Source organism: Pristiophorus japonicus, chromosome 1, assembly GCF_044704955.1.
Source record: "Pristiophorus japonicus isolate sPriJap1 chromosome 1, sPriJap1.hap1, whole genome shotgun sequence".
NCBI classification, from domain to species: domain Eukaryota; kingdom Metazoa; phylum Chordata; class Chondrichthyes; family Pristiophoridae; genus Pristiophorus; species Pristiophorus japonicus.
In genome coordinates, this window is record NC_091977.1 from 297,490,940 (window position 1) to 297,514,675 (window position 23,736).

Genomic DNA, 23,736 nt, shown 5'->3' on the forward strand with positions numbered 1-23,736 from the left:
CTTGACAGGGTAGATGCAGAGAGGATGTTTCCTCTGGCTGAGGAGTCAAGAACTAGTCACAGTCTCCAAATAAGCGGTCAGCCATTTAGTGCTGAGATGAGGAGAAATTTCTTCACTTAGAGGGTGGTGAATCTTTGGAATTCTCTACCCCAGAGGGCTGTGGGGGCTCAGTCTTTGAGTATATTCAAGACAGAAATCTATCGATTTTTGGATATTGAGGGAATCCAGGGATATGGACATAGTGCAGGAAAGTGGAGTTGAGGTAGAAGATCAGCCATGATCTTATTGAATGGTGGAGTAGGCTTGAGGGGCCGAATGGCCTACTCCTGCTCCTATTTCTTTCTTATGTGCTTATGTAATGGTGACGACTGCTAATGCAGGTGGGTGGAACTGTATCAGTGTTTTACTTCCAGTTCTCACACCAGTCATGCTTATGGCCTTTGAGTGAAATTGGCCATCTAATAGCAATCTCTGTTAAACTATAAGTAATTTCCTGCTGTGAATTTATGGGCAGCAGGAATTGAATTCAGTCATTCTAAGCTCATTTCCTGCAGGTTCTTTACATTCCATCAGACTGGCCTGAATTCAAACCCATGTGTGTGAGGTGAAAGAACAACACGCTGCACATTACCAAAACTGTGAATTCCTCGAAAATGACCCAATATTTGCAACCGCCCACTATGCATCCCACAGAGTAAAACATGTAACAGTATATTGGCATCTATTCACATTAAAATCTCAGATTTCAATGATTAAAATAAATTGGTAATTATTGGAAAAATCTCCACTTTGTGAATCCTCAAAAATCTATTCCTGGTAATTTTTAAATCAAACCTTTATATTGATAGTGTGCTGAAGGTGGCAGGGGAACAATACTTCTTGTTGCTAACAGCACACTCAATGCAAAAGGGAAAAAATTCAAGCCGCCTCTAGTACCCAGTAATGGCTTTTAGCAAGACTTGAGGGCGGAGATTGGAGGTGCAGGAAACACTTGTTCTGTTGTCTAGCCACTGGGTTCCGATGGGTTCCATCGGATCACAGGGGCAGTTAAAATGGGAAAGCAACATTCGACAGTTGCAGATCTCCACTTGAGCACTGCCATCCCAAACATATCAAATTGTCATAAATGTATATTAAATCAGTTGTGCTTCTCTAAGCTACTCTCAGTTGCACAGTGCATGTTGCAGTCAGATTCGATCCAGTTTCCTGATGGGTGTCTGAAATGGTTGTAGGCAATGGGCCTAACACTAGTTTCAGGTGGGTGCCTTGAACAACTCCGGGACGCCGCAAATTGAGCGCCCGCACTCTATATTGGACCCTTTATTGCCCGTTTTTTGCCCGAGAAACAAGCGCTGCACAATCGGATTACTAATTCAGTAACATAACCACTATGCCACATATTATTGCGCAATAGATGAAGAAGGACTTATGACAGATCCGCCAAAGTTGGTTGGATTTTGGAGAAACATGAAGAATTGAAAGAAGCAAGGGCCGGGAATTCCGTCTTATCGACAAAGTTTCCATCACATTTCCGGTGATGATATGGCGGCGGACAGGGTGCAGCTCTGGGGAAATTCTCAGCCATGATTTTTATTGTTCCATTGAAAGACATGGAGGAGGTCAAAATGTAATGATTCAAACATAGTATTGAGAGGTATGAAGGCTCTGGTCACCTAGAGCATGCAAAATGAAGGAAGTTCATGAATGTGGAATAGAATAGAGGCAGAGATCTTGCATAGTTTTGAACCATCTCAGAGTAGGTCTAAATTCCACATATGATAGAATGCATTAATCATGTTGGACGAATGTGCCAATTCCTAGCCCCTTGAGCCTGTTCCACTATTCAATTAGATCATGGCTGATCTGTATCTTAACTCCATCTACCCGCCTTGGTTCCGTAACCCTTAATATCCTTGCCTAACAAAAATCTGTCAAATCCTTTAATCATGTTAAACACCTCAATTAGATCACTCCTTAATCGTCGATATTCAAGGAATACAAGCTTAATCTACACAACCTGTCCTCATAAATTGAACCCCTTTAGACCCGCTGTCATTCTGGTGAATCTGCGCTGCACCCCTCCAAGTCCAATATATCCCTCCTGGGGTGCAGTGTCCAGTACTGAACGCAGTATTCCAGATGGGGTCTCACCAGAGCCCTGCACAGCTGTAACATAACTTCCTTCCCTTTATATTCCAGCCCTCTTGAGATAAAGGCCAACATTACATTAACCGTTTTAATTATTTTTGTACCTGCCCACTAACTTTGTGATTTCTGTATTGAGACTCCAAATTCTCTCAGCTTCTTGTCATTTAGAAAATGCTCTGATCTATCTTTCTTGGGTCCAAAGTGGAGGACCTTACCGCTCCCTACACTGAACTCCATCTGCCACAGTTCTGCTCACTCACTTAATCCATCAATTTCCCTTTGCAACTTTCTGTTCCCATCTACACTATTTACTGTGCCACCAAACTTAGCATCATCAGCAAACTTGGATATACGGCTCTCCATTCCTTCATCTAAGTCATTGAGAAATAGTGTGAAAAGCTGAGGCCCCAGTCCAGATCCCTGGGGGGGCCCCCACTAGTCACATCCTGCCAGTAAGAGTATATACCCATTGTCCCTAATCTCTGTCTGCTATCTCCCAACCAATTCCCTACCCATGTCAACAGGTTGCCTCCAATTCCATGCGCTTTCATTTTTGCTAACAGTCTCTTGTGTTGAACCTTATCGAATGCCTTCTGGAAGTCTATATAAAGAACAGCCATAGACCATGAATTTCAGTGTAGGGAGCGGTAAGGAGCGGGAGTTCGGAGAGTCGAGCAGCCTATAAAGGCCCAATAGTTCGAGGAGGCGGCTCAGGAGCGAGAGTTCGGGGAGTCGAGCGACCTATAAAGGCCCGAGAGTTCGAGGAGGCGGCCACAAGAGCGGGAGTTCTGGGAGTCGAGCAGCCTATAAAGGCCTGAGAGTTCGAGGAGGCCAGCTGGTGAAGGGCAGGGGCAGAAAGTAAACAAAGAAGTAGAAAGAAATCGAAGAGTGACATCACAGCCAAGGGGGTAAGTGACTGACTGGTGGATTGGTGAGTATTTAATATTTTTTTCTTCTTTTTATTTCCTTATCAGTAGGTAACCTTTGATATTGTTGCCAAATTAAGTTAATCTATGGGTTAAGTCATGGCAGGAAAGCCCAGACACGTGTCATACTCCTCCTGTGCTATGTGGGAACTCAGGGATGCTTCCAGTGTCCCTGACGACTTCATGTGCAGGAAGTGTATCCTGTTGCAGCACCTGACAGACCGCATTGCGGCACTGGAGCTGCGCATGGATTCACTCTGGCGCATCCACAATACTGAGGATATCGTGAATAGCACATTTAGTGAGTTGGTCACACCGCAGGCAAAGGTTACTCAGGCAGATAAGGAATGGGTGACCATCAGGCAGAACAGTGGAAGGAAGGTAGTGTAGGGGTCCGCCGCGGTCATCCCCCTCCAAAACATATACACCGTTTTGGGTACTGTTGGGGGGATGACTCATCAGGGGAAAGTAGCAACAGTCAAGATCATGGCACCATGGGTGGCTCTGCTGCACTGGAGGGCAGGAAGAAGAGTGGGAGAACTATAGTGGTAGGGGATTCTATTGTAAGGGGAATAGATAGGCGTTTCTGCGGCCGTAATCGAGACTCCAGGATGGTATGTTGCCTCCCGGTCAAGGGTCAAGGATGTCTCGGAGTGGCTGCAGGACATTTTGGAGGGGGAGAGTGAACAGCCAGTTATCGTGGTGCATATAGGTACCAACGGTCTGCACCTGGGCAGGACTGGAACCAATGTCCTCGGGGGACTGTTTGCTAGTGCTGTTGGGGAGGGGTTAAACTAATATGGCAGGGGGATGGCAACCTCTGCAGGGAGACAGAGGGAAGTAAAATGGGGGCAGAAGCAAAAGATAGAAAGAAGAAAAGTAAACAGGAGGGTAGAGAAACCCAAGGCAAAAATCAAAAAGGGCCACATTACAGCAAAAGTCTAAAGGGACAAAGGCTCTGTGCCTCAATGCGAGAAGTATTCGTAATAAAGTGGACAAATTAACTGCGCAGGCAACTATTAACGAAAATGATATAATTGGGATTATGGAGACATGGCTCCAGGGTGACCAAGGCTGGAAACTCAACATTCAAGGGTGTTCAACATTCAGGAAGGATTCACAGAAAGGAAAAGGAGGTGGGGCAGTGTTGCTGGTTAAAGAGGAGATTAGCACAATAATAAGGAAGGACATTAGTTTGGATGATGTGGAATCTGTATGGGTAGAGCTGTGGAATACCAAAGGGCAGAAAACGCTAGTGGGAGTTGTGTACAGACCACCAAACAGTAGTAGTGAGGTTGGGGACAGCATCAAACAAGAAATTAGGAATGCATGCAATAAAGGTACAGCAGTTATCATGGGCGACTTTAATCTACACATAGATTGGATTAACCAAACTGGTTGCAGTACGGTGGAGGAGGATTTCCTGGAGTATATTAGAGATGGTTTTCTAGACCAATATGTCGAGGAACCAACTAGAGGGCTGGTCATGTGTAACGATAAAGGACTAATTAACAATCTTGTTGTGCGAGGCCCCTTGGGGAAGAGTGACCATAATATGGTAGAATTCTTTATTAAGATGGAGAGTGACACAGTTAATTCAGAGACTAGGGTGCTGAACTTAAGGAAAGGTAACTTTGATGGTATGAGACATGAATTGGCTGGAATAGACTGGCGAAAGATACTTAAAGGGTTGATGGTGGATAGGCAATGGCAAACATTTAAAGATCACATGGATGAACTTCAACAATTGTACATCCCTGTCTGGAGTAAAAATAAAACGGGGAAGGTGGCTCAACCGTGGCTAACAAGGGAAATTAGGGATAGTGTTAAATCCAAGGAAGAGGCATATAAATTGGCCAGAAAAAGCAGCAAACCTGAGGACTGGGAGAAATTTAGAATTCAGCAGAGGAGGACAAAGGGTTTAATTAGCAGGGGGGAAATAGAGCATGAGAGGAAGCTTGCTGGGAACATAAAAACTGACTGAAAAAGCTTCTATAGATATGTGAAGAGGAAAAGATTAGTGAAGACAAACGTAGGTCCCTTGCAGTCAGAATCAGGTGTATTTATAATGGAGAACAAAGAAATGGCAGACCAATTGAACAAATACTTTGGTTCTGTCTTCACCAAGGAAGACACAAATAACCTTCTGGAAATACTAAGGGATCGAGTGTCTAGCGAGAAGGAGGAACTGAAGGAAATCTTTATTAGCCAGGAAATTGTGTTAGGGAAATTGATTGGATTGAAGGCCGATAAATCCCCAGGACCTGATAGTTTGCATCCCAGAGTACTTAAGGAAGTGGGCTTACAAATAGTGGATGCATTGGTGATCATTTTCCAACAGTCTATCGACTCTGGATCAGTTCCTATGGACTGGAGGGTAAAAAGGGTAAAAAAGAGGGAGAGAGAAAACGGGAAATTATAGACCGGTTAGCCTGACATCAGTAGTGGGGAAAATGTTGGAATCAATTATTAAAGATGAAATAGCAGCTCATTTGGAAATCATTGACAGGGTCGGCCCAAGTCAGCATGGATTTATTTATGAAAGGGAAATCACGCTTGACAAATCTTCTGGAATATTTTGAGGATGTAACTAGTAGAGTGGACAAGGGAGAACCAGTGGATGTGGTGTATTTGGACTTTCAAAAGGCTTTTGACAAGGTCCTACACAAGAGATTGGTATGCAAAATTAAAGCACATGGTATTCGGGGTAATGTATTGACGTGGATAGAGAACTGGTTGGCAGACAGGAAGCAAAGAATCGGGATAAACGGGTCCTTTTTAGAATGGCAGGCAGTGACTAGTGGGGTGCCGCAGGGCTCAGTGCTGGGACCGCAGCTAGTTACAATATACATCAATGATTTAGATGAAGGAATTGAGAGTAATATCTCCAAGTTTGCAGATGACACTAAACTGGGTGTGAGCTGTGAGGAGGATGCTAAGAGACTGCAGAGTGACTTGGACAGGTTAGGTGAGTGGGCAGATGCATGGCAGATGCAGTATAATGTGGATAAATGTGAGGTTATCCACTTTGGTGGCAAAACATGAAGGCAGAATATTATCTGAATGGCGGCAGATTAGGAAAAGGGGAGGTGCAACGAGACCTGGGTGTCATGGTTCATTAGTCATTGAAGGTTGGCATGCAGGTGCAGCAGGCGGTGAAGAAGGCAAATGGCATATTGGTCTTCATAGCTTGGTGATTTGAGTATAACAGCAGGGAGGTCTTGCTGCAGCTGTATAGAGCCTTAGTGAGGCCTCACCTGGAATATTGTGTTCAGTTTTGGTCTCCTAATCTGAGGAAGGACGTCCTTGCTATTGAGGGAGTGCAGCGAAGGTTCAGCAGACTGATTCCCGGGATGGCAGGACTGACATATGAGGAGAGACTGGATCGACTGGGCCTGTATTCACTGAAGTTTAGAAAAATGGAGGGGATCTCATAGAAACATATAAAATTCTGACGGGACTGGACAAGTTAGATGCAGGAAGAATGTTCCCGATGTTGGGTGAGTCCAGAACCAGGGTCACAGTCTAAGGATAAGGGGTAAGCCATTTAGGACCGAGATGAGGAGAAACTTCTTCACTCAGAGAGTTGTTAACCTGTGGAATTCTCTTCCACAGAGAGTTAGAGAGTTGTTGATGCCAGTTCGTTAGATATATTCAAGAGAGAGTTGGATATGGCCTTTACAGCTAAAGGGATCAAGGGGTATGGAGAGAAGGCAGGAAAGGCGTACTGAGGTGAATGATCAGCCATGATCTTATTAAATGATGGTGCAGGCTCGAAAGGCCGAATGGCCTACTCCTGCACCTATTTTCTATGTTTCTATGTTTCTCCCTTATCTATCACGTTAGTAACCTCCTCAAAAATTCAACTAGGTTTGTTAGACATGACTTATCCTTTACAAATCCATGCTGGCTCTCTCTGATCAGCTCATATTTGTCTAAATGATCGAATCTACTCAGATGGTAAGTCATCAGATTTTGACATTATTCATTAAGAAAGTTTTGGCCAGTTAAACACAGATGGATTCAGACTGCCAGAAATACAACCAAAACCCTTTTTTTTTTTGCTTAACTTCCAATTTGCTCTCGGTGGGATGGGGGGGCGGCGGGCAGGAGGGGAATGGGAGTGGGATGGGGGAAGATAATCCTTCACATGAATGTCTTCTATCTATTCTTTTATTGCAAGTGTTAAACCAAAGTGGCTTAATGCTTCAATGAAATAGCAGACACGGGAATTTCAAATGAACATATTACCTCTTTTTTGCTAAGATTAAATATTGGATTCCTAAGTGTTTTACTTTTTCTTTCTCCTTTTAAAGGAGGATTGTTTCCATGAAAAAGCATTGGTAGGAACTGTTTTTTTGTGGGTAGGGAGAAGACACTGAACATTTATATGTTATTTTCTCATGGATAACTGCAATTTCCAACATTGTGCTGTGTACTTATGAGCAAATATTTAGTGAAGTCACACTTGGAAAAAGATTTTTTTTTGCCCATAATTTACAACTACAATAGTAATAATTTCCTGCTATTGATCTTTCACTGTGTCCCTAGCTTACCTTTTATATTATTTTCTGTGGTCTTCTATTCACCAGTCCACAAATACTGTCGTGTGACACAGGGCTATTTGCAGTGAAACAATTTACTTGCAGACTGAAAGAGCAATTAATATAAAGAAAGAAAATAAGAAAAGAAACAGATGCATCTGCTCCTAAAATAAGTCCCAAGCACACCAGGTGTTCATATTTGTCTAAAATTTCAATAGAAGGAAGCCATTCTTTACAACCAACCACGCCTTATGCCCAGCTGAGAATTTGTAAAACATAAAGAAAAAGTAAGTGGTTGAAGACAGCGGTGAAACTTCCCTCGAGAGCAATAGCTGCACGGAGTTGATTTTCCTTCTGTCAGCTAACACGGATTGCTTTTCACAGAAACGACTAGACATTTTCAGCAGCTGCAGACGCTCCTTGTTACAATCTGCTTGTTAATCAACACATCGTATAATCACAATTGTTTATTTTTGACTGTATCCCCTTTGCCATTATTTCTATACGGTTCAAAGAGATGAACAAGTCTCTCCATGAGGTGCGACCACTTAAACCTGTGGATGAGATTGCCGGTCTGAATTACTTGCATGACTCCTTTACCCACTGAGCTTGCCTGATGATGACTAAGGTTTCAGTTTGTCTCTCTTCTTTAGATGCAGCCATTTAGCATATTTACTTGGCATTTAATGACAATGTAACTGCAAAGCACGTCACAATATTACATTAAATTCTTTTAAATTATGAGGCTTTATCTGCAAATAAACATATGTTCAGGCAATTCAGCTGGGTTTACATGATGGTTTCTAATGATACAGCCCGTGTGTGACATTTTTATCAAATCACAGCACACACTTCTTCCCCAGACAAGAGAAAATACAAGACAACAAAATTAATTTGAACAACTGACATTAGCCATAATATTGATAACCGTCAATGATTGAACAAGATTCAATATTCAATATATCGCGCCACACCAACTAAGTACTGATGTATTTGTGCCTTTAAAAATCATGTTTCTCAACCCACCCATTGTACTGCACCATGTCCAACACATTTGTACCGAATTGTTTATATTTAACATGATTTGAAAAATATTAATTAAAATAAAAATACTGGCTAATAATCAATTTCAATTTTCAGATGATATGCCACTAATAATACATATATATTTGTGTTAAATTAATTTCATTTTTAATAAATTTATACATTTTTTCTTTAAACTCAGCAAGTAGAATGGACAGATATTTATATTTATCTGTTTATATAATCTATCTATATAATGAAAAGTTTTTAACTGAAGGTCATCATCATAGTGTCAGTGGTCCATCAATTGTCTTCTTTGAATGCCCACCTATTTTATTTTTTCTCATTGGTTAAGTATCTTGGATTTTCTCTTTTCTAATTGATTATCTCCACGGCCGTTATTCCCTGAATATAATGGAAACTCCATCTCCCCAATTTTTACTTTCCCCCAGTCACATTTCACCCAAAAGAAAATTCTACTCTTTCCAGTGGAAACAAATAGTTTAAAACAAACTGTGAGATACAGCGAGTATGACAGCTCTTCACCCAAACAGTAAAATCTATCATAAGAGTCATTGGAAAAATCACAAACGTATCCGTAAATATGGCTCCAACAACTTTCCCACCACTTTCCTTAAGCAGCACAATGAACCCTGTCAGGCCTTTAAACATCATGAATTCCAGGTACTGTACATCCTTTTTTCTTTGGAACAGAGGAGGAGACCTTATTGAGGTGTATAGAATTATGAAGGGCCAAGATAGAGTGGCTAGGAAGGACCTATTTCCTTTAGCAGAGGGGCCAGCAACCAGGGGGCATAGATTTAAAGTAATTGGTAGGAGGTATAGAAGGGATTTGAGGGGAATAACCCAGAGTGTGCTGGGGGTCTGGAACTCACTGCTGAAAGGGTGGTAGAGGCAGAAACCCTCACCACATTTAAAAAGTACCTCAATATGCACTTGAAGTGCCGCAACCTACAGAGCTACAGACCAAGAGCTGGTAAGTGGGATTAGGCTGGATAGCTTTTTGTCGATCGGCACAGACACGATGGGCCGATTGCCCTTCTTCCGTAGTTTAAATTTCTATGATATGATTCTTTCCTGGTCTGGTATGTCCTCCCCGGGCAAATAACTGGACAACGTTTTAAATATTTTCAGTCACATCCCCAAGACTACAATTCAAGGAGCGTTTCTTAAGCAGGGGAGCTCTCAGGAGCCACCATGTAGCCATTCTTCCCAAGTTCATGCAGGAGTTCATTTGCTTCCTGATTCCCCCCTCCCCCCAATTACTATGCCTGCAATTCCTAGGTGCACCTCAATGCCACTACCACGCCCCTCTCCTTTCCCATATCTTCCTACTTTTACTGTGTTTCACCACCCCTTCCTCGATCTCTCTCTTTTCTGTGGCCTGCACCTTTCCTTGCCCCAACAATCGCTCAATGCAGTAGAATGAACAACACGGGAAGTGTCCCAGAAACAAACAGCAGAGTAAGGAAGTGGAGGGACAGGCAAAGTGAAAATAAAAAAAGGAACAATGAGAGGTAAAGGAAAAATAAAGGAAGAAATGGCTGGGAAAAGCAATATATGCAAGCGCCATCTCCAGTGGCCAAAGTCCAAACTTTATTTATTTCAGTAACTTTCGGGGGAAAGGAAAGAGAAACAAACCCTGTCTTGGGAGGGGATTGAACGAGCTTCTTATAGTGGAGCAAGAGAAATGATGAGATCTTTTATATTGGCGAGGGGCAAGGAGAGCGGGAGAGGCCATCTTGAGGGCCTGATTGTGGAGGGGAGGGTTTTGCAGAGGAACAGTGCGGCACCTGCTTGGGGTTGGGGGGTGTGGTGGGGGAGGGAGAGATAGGCAGGGTATAAATACACACTTTCAGGAGAGAGAGGGATAAGTAGCCTGTTGTGAAAGATGGAGAGAGAGAACCTGTTGAAGGATGAGTACTCTGTTAATGGCGGGCTAGGGGGAGAGACTGTTGAGACAAGATGGAGTTAGACATTGTTGAGGAGTGCAGGAAGAGAGAGGCAGAGGAATCCCATTACTGGGGTATCTCTGGTTCTGCTGGAAGTATGATTGCTATCGCAGTTATTGGTCCATGTTATCAAACAGCCTATCCTCCATCTCACCGTAAGCATCACTGTGTGCTGAGCTTAGCCAGACTGAAAACTGACCACAGTATCACTGGCCCTGGAAGGTGAAAAAAATGGTCATCCATTTCGAATCACCATCAGTGAGTTCTGCTGGAAAGTGCACACATATGCGAACATAGTAAGTACAGGGTGTGATTCCATTCATGTCGAATAACTGTCTGACTCTTACCATCGAACCTCAAACATGTAAAAGGCTAATTGAGTGAAGCACCAGAAAGCTGGCAGCACATGTGGAACTGTACCCCAACACAACACAGCACCTTCAGAACATGAGCAGGGAAAACAATGGTAGAATCTCATTCCGTTGTGTGACCAGAGCCTGATGCAAAGCAGTAACACTTCTCACAACACTACCTTGCAGTTTGAAGTTGCTTTTGCTTTACTTTTGCCGGATCTTGGAAGTACGATCCAAATGTGCTGCACACCTACATTTCCACGTGAATTGGTCACAAAGTAGATCCTGGTGTGCTGTGTAGGTGCAGACCGGCTGTGACAGTTTAACTATTTCACATATGCGAACTGCTGATGATAATGGGCCATAATTTGCTATCAAAATAAGGGTGAGGCTAATGGTGCTCGCCATTATTTATGCTCAAATGCTAAAGCAACTTCAAACAATTGGCAGATGCACTGTTAAATGCGGAAACACAAAGGTTGCTGTCCAAGATGCCCATTTCGCTATACAGCATCTCGCTGTCTGCCTCACTATTGAATGATGTGAAGTTGCTATTTTTGCGCGGTGGATACAAATTAAACTCGCTACAGAAAGTTAAGTCTTGTCCATTTCAGTCTAAGTATCATTTTAATGATATGATACGTGTTAATTATTGCCAACCTTTCCACCACTAAAATGTAACTATTACAAGTGTGGAGTCTCATTCTTTCAAGTTTTAATTGATGTTGGAGATTTTTAAAAAGTACACTTTAAAATTACAAATATTTTTTTAACTTTTCCTTTCTGTCTCTTTTTTTTCTCTTTCTAATTCCAAATTTTCTTTTCCTCTCTATTTCTCTTTCGATACCTGATTTGACATAAACTCACTCACTCTAATTTACACTTCCTTCTCAGTTCTTGCACTGTTAATTTCATGATTCTTCGATCTGATTGGTTAAGGAGATGCCCAGTTGCATGTCCTGTTCACTCAGGTCCTAGATACCTGGTTTCCCTCACTGCGATGTTACCTGCTCACACCTCCAGCAACGTGCGGCACAAAATATCACCGCAATTAAACAGGCAAGGGCAACTGTAACTAAGGGCAAGTGTAACTAACGGTCGGTGCAATTCATTGTCCCGCTGCAGTAAATTAGAGCTCATTGCAACGTGAAGTCACTGCAAGGATTGTGCTGTCACTCGAGCAGACGCATTTACGGTGAAAAGCAGATCTTTCTGGTCGACAGTCTTATAAAGATCCAACGTGTTTTGTTTCTGGTTGTCGTTAGTTACATGAGACCCATTAGTTGGGAGGTGGTGGCAGAGGTGGTGATGAACTATATAAAAGCAGCTTTAATGGCAAGGGCAACACGGATGTGACAGGCTACACTATGTGGTGTATTCTCATTTCCAAGCTATCTCCATTAAACCAAAAGTTTTTGTCGTCAAGATGGTAATTGTCCAGATTATCACTGTTTCTGTCTTGTTCGCCCTAGCTCAGTGCGTGACGTGGCTCAGTTCCACAGCATGATTGCTGAGAATTGATCAGATATCTGGTTTCAGACAATGGCTTTGCACAGCGATCGTAACAAAGCCACTGGGTTTGGATGAGCAGCCGTGCTGCGCAGTTCACAAAATGTACATTGTCATTTAGTCTCTTCCCGACAAACACTGTCATGTAATTACAAACTGTTGAGGTTGATTTAGGGTTTAATTATTTATTGAACACTGGAATATTAAGAATGAAAGACTCGGATTTATATAGCGTCTTTCAAGAGCACCAGATGTCTCAAAGCGCTTTACAGCCAATGAAGTATTTTTGAAGTGTAGTCACTGTTGTAATGTAGGAAATGCAGCAGCCAACTTGCACACAGCAAGCTCCCACATACAGCAATGTGATAATGACCAGATAATCTGTTTTTGTTATGTTGATTGAGGGATAAATATTGGCCAGGACACCGGGGATAACTCCCCTGCACTTCTTCGAAATAGTGCCCTGGGATCTTTTACATCCACCTGAGACGGCAGAAAGGGCCATGGTTTAATGTCTCATCCGAAAGACACACCTCCGACAGTGCAGTGGAGTGTCAGCCTGGATTATGTGCTCCTGGAGTGGGACTTGAACGCACAACCTTCTGACTCAGAGCCAAGTGTGCTAACCACTGAGCCACAGCTGACACACATTATTAGGGGAATTTAAATATAAAAAAAAAGGTTGTATTTCGGATCAAGTAATGGGCACTTACAGTTCCTAAATGGTTAAACTGATTTCTCTCCTCCACAGAAGCTTACACATTCTCTAATGACTTGGTTTGATGAAGAGTTCATGCTGCACAACAGATAATAAATGCAGGTAGACACAACGAGGACTGCAACCGCACAGCAGAAATAGATCCACAATTTGGCACAAGTGACACTAAACTGGCAGACCGCCACTCAAAGGCTATTATCAGCATCAAGCATTCATGGACCAGGTACACAGCGGGCCAAATGAAAGCTGATTGTACCATTCTACACAAAAATATGCCTGACCTGAAACTTGAAAGGAGAAATGCCACCTCACCAGTGCTAATTCCTACACTCCCCACACATTGCAGATTCTCTGTCTAACTGCCAAGCAGGCCAATTAGTCCTGAATGTTGGCAGTTACTGACACCGACTAACCATTGCATGAGGTTGAACAATTCCTGCTTATTAGGTCTGATTCATAGCAAAAGAAGAAAAAGCATTTACATCCTACCTTTTTACAGCTTCAGAGTGTCCCAATGTACTTCAAAACCAATTCATCGCTTTTGCAGTGAGGCCACGGTTGTTATGTAAACAAATGCGGCACAAAGCAAGGTCCCACATGTTATCGCAAATGAAATGATTGGCCAGCTAATCTGTTGTCTTTTATCTTGTATGGCCAGTGGCTGCCTTTGAATTTGTGCATTGTACTTGACATTGAGAAGTTAATTCATGAACTTTTCATAGTTCAAATAGTTTGAACTAATTTCATGTAAAACCCTTACAGTTTGTATTTGTGAGAAAGTTCCTGATTTAAAAAGCAATATTAAGCTTTATTATTGAAAAAATAAATCTAAACAGAAATACAGTACAATACCAAAAGGTGGGGCCGAAATTGCCACCCAACTAAAAGTAGGCGCACCTACTGTTTTTAAAGGTGTTTCTCCGCCCCAATCCATGGAGCGGAGAGTAGAGCGATTTTCAGTTTTTTTCCCCCGGTTTTCAGTTTCCGGTCGGTGCTGCGGGGCGGCCGCCGCTCCAAGTCATCAGCATTCAGTTAAAGGGGAGGGTCGCTACAAGCTCTGCATGCAGTTTAGTTAGGCCCACTGGGCCACCAGGGAATGTTTCGGCTGGCCAGCGGCTTGGCACCCAAGAGGGAGTGCCGTGCTGCCTGTTACCGACCCGGCCGAACCCGTGGCCACTATTGTCGGGTCGACCTCGGAGTCGGCCGACAATTAAAATAAAGTTGAGGCGCGGAGGCGCGCCCTCCCCTTTAAAGGCATGCGCCACGCAGGCACACTCAACTACCCGCAGAGTAAAGCTGTCAGTGGCACCAACCGGTGGCCGCTCCGCTTCTGTGGGGCAATTTCCCGTGGGGATCGCTGCCGGTCGGAAGGGGGTTAGCGCGTTCACAACGGGATGGCAGCAAGAGCAGAGAGGAAATCCGTTCCCGCTGCACATAGCCTGGGGCAATTTAGGATGGGTCGGCCCATCTGTCTGCCCCCAGCTGGTGAGTCCTATCCGCTCTTAGAGGCGGTAATGGGCCCTAAAGAGGAGGGCACTTTCAGCCCCGATATATTTATATTTTATTCAAATCAAAATATAATCAGACTGAGGTGATTGAAGGTTAACATCAGTTGGTGGTGCACACTAATAATCGACAATTATCTACATACACTAAATAAACACTACACAGTTTGTACCTCCCTTATCCGGTACTCCCTTATCTGGCACCACCCCTCGTCCGGCATGATTCCGGCGGCCGGGTGCGCATGCGCAGAACACAGCCAACTTCCACCCCGACTTTGGGGCCATGCCAACTCTCAGCCCGCTGGGGCTGCACCGACACTAGGCCTGCTGGGGCCGTGCCGACACTCAGGCCGCCGCCACTTCTGGCCTGCCCAAGGTGCCGACCTCCGCCCACCCCCTCCCCCACCCTGACCTCGGGCTGCTGATCTCCCCTCATCCATCAAAACTCTTTATTCGGCACAGGCCAGGTCCTGAGGGTGCCAGATAAGGGAGCTTCAACCTGTAATACATCATTGCAAATATTTTGATTGTATTCCAAGGTACTCCAATCTGGTCAACCATTTTTATTAAAGTATATGAAGAAAAATGTCACCAACAGAGTACGAACTGCTCCCTCTCTTTCTTTACACCCAGTGTGACCCACTCCCGCTCTCTACACCCAGTGTGACCCACTCCCGCTCTCTACACCCAGTGTGACCCACTCCTCTCTACACCCAGCGTGACCCACTCCCACTCTCTACACCCAGTGTGACCCACTCCTCTCTACACCCAGTGTGACCCACTCCTGCTCTCTACACCCAGTGTGACCCACTCCTCTTTACACCCAGTGTGACCCACTCCCGCTCTCTACACCCAGTGTGACCCACTCCCGCTCTCTACACCCAGTGTGACCCACTCCCGCTCTCTACACCCAGTGTGACCCACTCCCGCTCTCTACACCCAGTGTGACCCACTCCCGCTCTCTACACCCAGTGTGACCCACTCCCGCTCTCTACACCCAGTGTGACCCACTCCCGCTCTCTACACCCAGTGTGACCCACTCCCGCTCTCTACACCCAGTGTGACCCACTCCTGCTCTCTGTACTTTGGGTCCGAGCAGGTGTGGGTCAGAGGCAATGTGCAGAGAGCTGGCGTGGAGTACAACCACTCTTACTCACTGTTGGAGTAGACCTATTCCAGTTTCCATGTGCTGGATCTGATCCATTCCCGTTCTCCGTGTGTTGGGTCTGACCCTTTCCCATTTCCATGTGCTGGGTCTGACTCACTCCTGCTTTATCAATAACTGCATGTCTTTCAAGCTGAGCAGGTATTCGGGTTGCTTGGTTCTTTATAACTATTGGCTTCTATTAGGATGGGGATGTTTCTGATCTTGGGTGTGGCCACAACTCAGCATCCTAGCCTAGGGAGGAGAAGGATCACCCAGGGATCACCTCCCTTGCTGCTATCCATTGATTCCTTCTAAAATATGTGCATGTAATGAGAGAAGATCAGGTTTAGCCATGACATCCTCCTTCCAACGCCCGCCCCACCACTCAAATAGGCAACTGACATGTGCATTCTGATAGCTCAAGTCAAGCATTTGCACTATGGACCGGTACTCTGGACAGGTACACTAGAGGGCACCTGGTGCCTATTGAACAATACCCCAGCAACATTGGAGAGGGGAGAAAATATGAGTGTAACATCCCTTTATTTTCTGAAAAATCTTTCGATAGTCCTGTCATGTGCAATTAAGAAAAATAACAAGCATTACATGCTGCCATATCTTAAATGTTGCTAGGTAACAGTGCTCTCAGCTCAATCTTGTCAATAAATGTTCCATTGAAATTAACCTGGATGCAAACCAAGAACTGAGAAATATGCCATAAATATCAGATTATGTCCTGTAGAAATTATATTATTCCAAATTTTATAATTTTAAAAGGGGGAGAAAAATCAAAAAACAGACCAGAAAATAATATTGCTTTTGTTCTTAATTCTTGAAAGTGAGCATGTACCTCCTGTTGGTGTTTCCATATTGACACAGAGTAATCAACATATGTGCAAGCCCTCAAAGCAACATTTTATTATCTCTACACATCACATTTGACAATAAGCCAAACACCAAACTCACCCGTTCAACTCGAATTCACGGCACGTCTTCGACAGTCACAGAAAGGCTCAACCTCAAGCTGCAAAGCACTAATAACCTGCACAAAAAAATCCTAAATTAGCAGATGTTTAATACAACTGGCTTCAAAAACATTGATAATTACAGAAATCACATTGTATGGCACTGTACACAAACCTGTGCTGCACAAAAGATTAAATAGTATTGCCTTTGGAATTTTCACAGGACTATAAAGATTATAGTTTGTTCCTAAAGTGGAATACTTTATTTGTGAGGCACAAGGATCAAACAGAGTTTGCTATAGCAGAGTATCTAACGGCATTGGCCATTAGTTAGACTTGCCCCTGCAACCTTCAGCTCAAAACATTTTGCCACACTAAGTTGCTGACAGTGCGAGGTAAACAGGGCATCTGGGACCCGAGTGATCAGGGAAACCAACAGGATATCTCCTTAACCAATTAGATTGAAGGATTGAGAAATAAACGAGGAAGGACTGAGAAGGAGGGAGAATTAGTGTGGGTGAATTCAAAGTCAAATCAGGGTCGGAAAGAGAAATAAAGGTCACGATTTTGCATTCGAGGTGGGTCCGGGATGGCCAAGGTCGTTAGCACGGTTCCAGCACGCTCACGGCTCCATCCCGCTCTGTTGAAGTGATTTTGCAATGATTGGGCTTGTTAAGTCCGTCCAGCAAGGTTCCTGCCAATTAAAAGTAAGCGGGTCTGATGACATCATTTGATGAAGCGTCATCAGCCGATTTCCTTAAAGGGGCTATGTCCAAATTTATTTTGACAGTTGTGCTGTGAGTGTTCTGCAGCATTGGGGTGCTGCAAACACTGACAAGCACTAGACAAAGGTGCACGCCTGCACTCAGGCTCTCATGACTCCCTCCATATGCTTATTGAGGGAGTTACAGTACGCAGGGAGCTTCTCTTCCCTTCCAATGGGCAGAAGAGACCTCCCCAGGACACCAAAGCAGCCTGGTTGCACATTGCACAAGAGGCAACAAGCAGGGATGTCATCAGAAGGACCTGGCTGCAGTGGCGCAAACCTTGCAATGATCTCAGTAGATCATGAAGCATTACTGCAAAGCCACACTCAACCTCATCCTTCTGTGCCAAAACACATCCCCATCACTACCATTACATCCTTACTCACACCAACTTACCTTGTACCTCCACCCCTCCCTCTCTACATTATTAGATCACCATCTCACTAGCCATCCTTCACACTCACCCTCATCCTAGTGCAAGCATACCAACTAACAACACACAAGGGTAGGCACTTGGGTGTTATCGGCAATGTTCATGTAAAGTTTCTGTTAATGTGTTGTCAAATATTGAAATCTTTATTTTCAACACTTTGCCTTCTTGGACCGATTTGTGTGCACCTTTGGAACTGGCTTAGTGAGTTGCAGTGAATAGTGAGACATAACGATAAGCCGCCCCCCCCCCCCCCCCCCCGCCCCGCTGCAATGGTGATGAGTGTGAAAGGAATGGCTTGGGTATTGTAGGATGCTTTGTGTTGGTGTGGGGTGGTGCCACCCTGGCACATCATGTGGCAGCCAGGGTGTACAGCATCAAGTTAAGTAAATGTGGACATGGTGAGACCATCCCTGGTGTCCCAGGCAGCAATGTGGTCAGGTGCTGAAGCCCTTTATCCTGTGCAGCATCAGTTGATTGCGGAGAAGGTTGGTGTTGTGCCTGGTGATGCTGGTGTTGGGACTGATTGTGGTCGGATTCTGAGGACCTAGATGAGATTTTTTGAGGGCACCATTGCTGATGGACCTGGCAGCTGAAGTTGAGATGACAGAAGCGATCTGTTAATGGTGAGAGACGTTCCAATGAGGTGACACTGGATAGAGAGTTTGCTCCAAACAGTTGATAGCTGCAAAAAGCTCAATCTGTCTTCCAAATGCAGTAAGCAACAGCTTCTAACCTTGGAAAGTGAACACCGATGAAATGGGAGCTCTTATCGACCATTTGCAGCTGTCAAGTTAAGAAACCAGCCCATACTGACACAACACCTGACCTGCTTACCTGCCATGATCCCCGAGCAGCAGGAAAGTCATTGGTGAACTCTTAAAATCTGAAGGTGAGCTTAAAATAGCTTTTAGGCCTGTTAACAAGCTCTTAATAATCTAAATTACCATCCCACCCCTTGGTGTCGAGTCTGTTCAGCGCTGACAGACCCGACGTCTGGGAGACTAGCATGGGTTGATAGTGGGGTCCTGAGCCGCTGTCAATCATTTCAAATTTCACAGCTGACCCACCTCCAATCTCATCCTCTCAGCGCCGGTAAAATTCTGGCCAAAAAGAGGGAAAGAAAGATTGAATTAAGAGAGAGAAAAAAAAAAGAGACAAAGAAAAAATAAGGGAAAAAAGCAAAATTTTACATTTTTCCCCTGAAATGATTCACAACCTGAAGGAATGAGACTCCACACATAGGCCCCAAGTTTCCACACGCGGCGAAAAAGGCCCACCTCAGAGCTGGGCGCCTGTTTTTCGCGCCAAAAACGGCGCCTGAAAAAAAATGCGGTATTTATGTCTGCTTGGCGCAGCGCACAGGGGGCGGAGCCTACCACTCGCGCCGATTTTGTAAGTAGGAGGGGGCGGGTACAATTTAAATGAGGTTTCTTGGTGCCGGCAACCCTGTGCGTGCGTGTTGGAGCGTTTGCGCACGCGCAGTCTGAAGTAAATATTGGCACTCGGCCATTTTTAAAAGTGCTGCAGAAAAAGTGAAGATTTGTTTCTTGGACCCCTGCAAAGACTTGTATTTTAATTTTCTTGATATTTCTGTGTGTGAAGGAGTGCTTTTAGCAGCACTGCTGAATAAATCACCTGCTGAAATCAGTGAGTTCAGCTTTTCACTGCTAAACTTGCAGAACCGATGCCTGCAAATTAAGGACTGTGTGTTTGGAGAAATAAAAGTGCCAATTCAACTTTGCAATGGATCAACTTCCACCAAGAACAAAGAATTTCTTGCATGAGGAAGCAAACCATTGCATAATATGTGGTGCACCCATTCTGCAAATTTAAATATAAAGATGTCGATGTGGCTGCCTCTCCCTGTCCAAATGGCCTCAGTCAGTCCCCCTCACAGCTCGAAGTCTGCTGCTGCTCCCAACCAGCCACTGACGCCGCTGCAATCCCATGGCCGAATGGCCTCAAGTCCGTCCGGGTGCTGCATCTTCGCGGGGAATGAAGGCCTGCCTCAAGCACTGCAGCTCAGCTCGAAGGCTGCTTGCTGCCGGCCCCTGCCGTCGAGAGACACTAACGCCACACCGCTGTCTGAAAGGCCTGCCTGAAGCACTTTCACACAGGTAGGAACATGGTTTATTTAATCTTTTCTTTGCTTATAAATTTTTATTCAGGTTGGATTTATTTGTATAATATTTGTATAAGTATAACTAAGGATTGATTGTAGAATTTAATGACTTCCCTCCCCCGCCCCCCCCATCTCGTTCCCGACGCCTAATTTGTAACCTGCGCCTGATTTTTTAAAGTGTAGACAAGGTTTTTTCAAGCGTACAAAAATCTTCACTTGCTCCATTCTAAGTTAGTTTGGAGTACGTTTTCACTGTGGAAACTTTCAAATCAGGCGTCAGTGGCCGGACACGCCACCTTTTGAAAAAAAAATTCATTTCCAAAGTGAAACTGTTCTACCTGACTAGAACTGCAGAAAACTAAATGTGGAGAATTCCGATTTCTAAGGTACTCCGTTCCACACCAGTTGCTCCTAAAATTCAGGAGCAAATCATGTGGAAACTTGGGGCCATAATAATTAATTTTCAGCGTCAGAGAGGTTGTTGAACTTAACTTTCTGTGGCGATTTAATGGGCAAATACAGCAAGTTTCTAAAAGAAATGGGAGACTAAGGACGAGATGCCGTCTTCGCAAAGATAACGATGGAGCAACGCACCTCGGACAGAAACTTTCGGATAGTCACATTTAACACGTATCTCCTCCTCATCTGAAGTTTCTGCACCCTTTACCCATAAATAACGGAGCATGCTATTAGCCTTGCCATTATTTTGACAGCAAATTCTGGCCCATTATTTTATTGTCTTGATTTGTGAGGAGATAGAATTTTATAATTAAAAGAGCATTGTTATTGTTGTCAAGTTCCAACATAAATGTAAAATCAGGAGTGTGATGCACAGCTCTCTGATGTCTCGTCGCCATCCAACATAGTACTGAACCACACAAGACCAGAACGTCCCACGGGCCAATTTTAACTCCCTATGGGGGCCAAGAATCAGGAGATTCTTTTATTCCCGGGCCTTGTCTGCATAGGCCCTGTCAGTCTTCCCCTTAAACCCGGTGAGACACATTAGTTAACTAACAGGCAGGAGCAGGATTTCAGGCAATAGGAGGCCGCCACTGGGAATCGAAAGGAACAGCCCCAGCACTCAGTTACGTGTTTGGGGGAGAGGGGCGGTGGGCATTGTTATGTATGTAAACCTGTAAGTACCATGCCTAACCAACAGAGGGCTTATCCCCTGGAGTTCCAAGGGATCCCACAATCCCTTGGGAGCACCGGTATATAAGGAGGCCTCACAGGCTGGAGAGGCACTCTGAGATCTGTAATAAAGGACTACGGTCACAGCTTACTTTGAGCTTGCAGTATCTAGTCTGACTCTTTATTCAAGACATAACAACTGGCGACGAGATACAAATGACGAACCCCACCGCAACTATTGTGTTCCTAACACAGATGAGGCTGCACACAGGGAGGTTAAAGTAGCAGTGACCTCAGTCTTTAATAAGACACTCCAGAATGAGGAACAGGCCTTAGGGGCTGGCTAAAAATACAGTGCTCCCAAGGGATGCTGGGATCCCTTGGGACTTCAGGGGATGAGCTCCCTGGTGGCGGAACATGGGAGTGCATGCTTTACAGATACACAACAGCAACAATGCAGAGAACCGTGGGCATCCTGGAGAAATTTTCGGAGAGAGACGATTGGGAAACCTTTGTGGAGCGACTCGACCAATACTTTGTGGCCAACGAGCTGGAAGGAGAAGCGAACACTGCCAAACGAAGGGCAATCCTCCTCACCGTTTGCGGGGCACCAACGTATGGCCTCATGAAAAATCTGCTCGCTCCAGCGAAACCCACAGACAAGTCATACAATGAGTTGTGCACACTGAGTTGAGCATCTAAACCTGAAGGAAAGTGTTCTGATGGCGAGGTATCGGTTTGACACGTACAAGAGGTCTGAAGGCCAGGGAGTGGCGAGCTACGTCGCCGAGCTAAGGCGCCTTGCAGGACATTGCGAATTTGAAGGACAATTGGAGCACATGCTCAGGAACTTCTTTGTACTTGGCATTGGCCATGAAGTAATATTTCGCAAACTTTTGACTGTAGAGACCCCAACCTTGAGTAAAGCCATAGCAATAGCCCAGGCGTTTATCGCCACCAGTGACTATACCAAACAAATTTCTCAGCACACGAGTGCTGCTGCAAGTACCGTGAACAAAGTAACGTTGTTTTCGAATCAAAATGTACAGGGCAGGAATTACACGCCTGCAGCTGCACGTCCACAGATGACTCAGAGTCCACCATCAAGGGTGGTGAATACAAGGCCATTAACACCTTGTTGGCGCTGCTGGGGGTGATCAACGTTTCCATTCATGCCGCTTCAAAGGATACGTTTGCAAGGACAATGGGACACCTCCAACGTATGTGCAGGGGAGCTGCAAACCCTGCTAATCCTGCAAACCACCCCCATGTTGCAGAGGAGGACAGATTCATGATGGATCATGACGAACCAGGGCCTCGCCTCAGACCAAGGAGGCAAAGATATATGGGGTGCACACATTTACGACAAAGTGTCCCCCGATAATGCTGAAGGTTGAATTAAATGGACTCCCGGTGTCCATGGAGTGGGTGCAGGCCATTCTGAAAAGGGAGGGTGAACAGCCAGTTGTTGTGGTGCATATAGGTACCAACGATATAGGTAAAAAACGGGATGAGGTCCGACAAGACGAATTTAGGGTGCTACGAGCTAAATTAAAAAGTAGGACCTCAAAAGTAGTAATCTCAGGATTGCTACCAGTGTAACGTGCAAGTCAGAGTAGGAATCGCAGGATAGCTCAGATGTATACGTGGCTTAAGGAGTGGTGCAGCAAGGAGGGATTCAAATTCCTGGGACATTGGAACCGGTTCTGGGGAGGTGAGATCAGTGCAAACCGGACGGTCTGCACCTGGGCAGGACCGGAACCAATGTTCTAGGGTGAGTGTTTGCTAGTGCTGTTGGGCAGGAGTTAAACTAATACGGCAGGGGGATGGGAACCAATACAGGGAGACAGAGGGAAGTAGAATGGGGGGCAGAAGCAAAATATAGAAAGAAGAAAAGTAAAAGTGGAGGGCAGAGAAAACTAAGGCAAAAAGCAAAAAGGGCCACATTACAGCCAAATTCTAAAGGGTCAAAGTGTGTTAGAAAGACAAGCCTAAAGGCTCTGTGCCTCAATGCGAGGCGTATTCGGAATAAGATGGACGAATTAACTGCGCAGATAGCAGTTAACGGGTATGATGTAATTGGCATCACGGAGACATGGCTCCAGGGTGACCAAGGCTGGGAACTCAACATCCAGGGATATTCAACATTTAGGAAGGATAGACAGAAAGGAAAAGGAGGCGGAGTGGCATTGCTGGTTAAAGAGGAAATTAATGCAATAGTAAGAAAGGACATTAGCTTGGATGATGTGGAATCGGTATCGGTGGAGCTGCGGAATACCAAGGGGCAGAAAACGCTAGTGGGAGTTGTGTACAGAGCACCAAACAGTCGTAGTAAGGTTGGCGACAGCATCAAACAAGAAATTAGGGATGCATGCAATAAAGGTACAGCAGTTATCATGGGTGACTTTAATCTGCATATTGATTGGGCTAACCAAACTGGTAACAAAGCAGTGGAGGAGGATTTCCTGG

General features: G+C 44.7%; 1 protein-coding gene across 3 annotated transcripts in view; it reads right to left on the reverse strand.

Moving 5' to 3' along the window:
* The window catches only part of LOC139271122 (neurocalcin-delta), a 484,215-nt gene that overhangs the window by 181,938 nt on the left and 278,541 nt on the right, over positions 1-23,736 (reverse strand). For all 3 annotated transcript variants that reach the window (XM_070888489.1, XM_070888488.1, XM_070888490.1), the window contains one exon: positions 16,813-16,888. The gene's annotated coding sequence lies outside the window, so the exon portion shown is untranslated. The remainder of the gene's footprint in view (positions 1-16,812; positions 16,889-23,736) is intronic.